Source organism: Sinocyclocheilus rhinocerous, unplaced genomic scaffold, assembly GCF_001515625.1.
Source record: "Sinocyclocheilus rhinocerous isolate Xijiao unplaced genomic scaffold, SAMN03320098_v1.1 scaffold2771, whole genome shotgun sequence".
NCBI lineage: Eukaryota > Metazoa > Chordata > Actinopteri > Cypriniformes > Cyprinidae > Sinocyclocheilus > Sinocyclocheilus rhinocerous.
In genome coordinates this window covers 137013-137569 of record NW_015659695.1, presented here as the reverse complement: position 1 = coordinate 137569, position 557 = coordinate 137013, and the positions used below count along the sequence as shown (strand labels likewise).

At 43.8% G+C, this 557-nt stretch overlaps 1 protein-coding gene across 1 annotated transcript in view; it reads left to right on the top strand.

The window, feature by feature from the left end:
• LOC107724002 (receptor-type tyrosine-protein phosphatase delta-like) overlaps positions 1-557 on the top strand; it is a gene marked incomplete at its 3' end in the record, with an annotated part of 266996 nt that overhangs the window by 130097 nt on the left and 136342 nt on the right. The gene's annotated exons all lie outside the window — the stretch shown is intronic.

Below are 557 nucleotides of genomic sequence, written 5' to 3'. Positions count from 1 at the left end.
GTGTGTGTGTGAGTGTGAGTGTGAGTGTGTGTGTGAGTGTTTGTGAGTGTGTGTGTGTGTGTGTGTGTGTGTGTGAGTGTTTGTGTTTGGCGGTGTGTGTGTGTGTGTGTGTGAGTGTTTGTGTGTTTGGCACACACTGATGTTTCTGAAGACGTGAAGCATTCAAACTCCCACAGAGCCGCTGATCAGCGCTGATTTGTCACTCTCGTCTCTGTAATGTGCTGTCGTTTCTTGCGTTGGGTCTTGACGTCGTGCAGATGTTCCAGAGATCTCGCTGATTAATGATCACATGCACTCATTTCCTCAGCAGATCCGCTTCTTCAAGACATGTGTCTTCTGAACAGATCTGCTCCACATCCACTCACATTCATCTTTAATCAAGCCTAGGACCCTCATCACACTTACTGTCTTCTATCAGGTCCTCTCCTCACTGCTGTTCTCGACAGTCCATTTAACATGCTTTAAAATCATATTCTGTAGTGAAGGTTTGAGAGCTGTACAATTTGGGTAAACATTTTAATTATGCAGTGTATCAATGTGATTATTTATTAGTAATG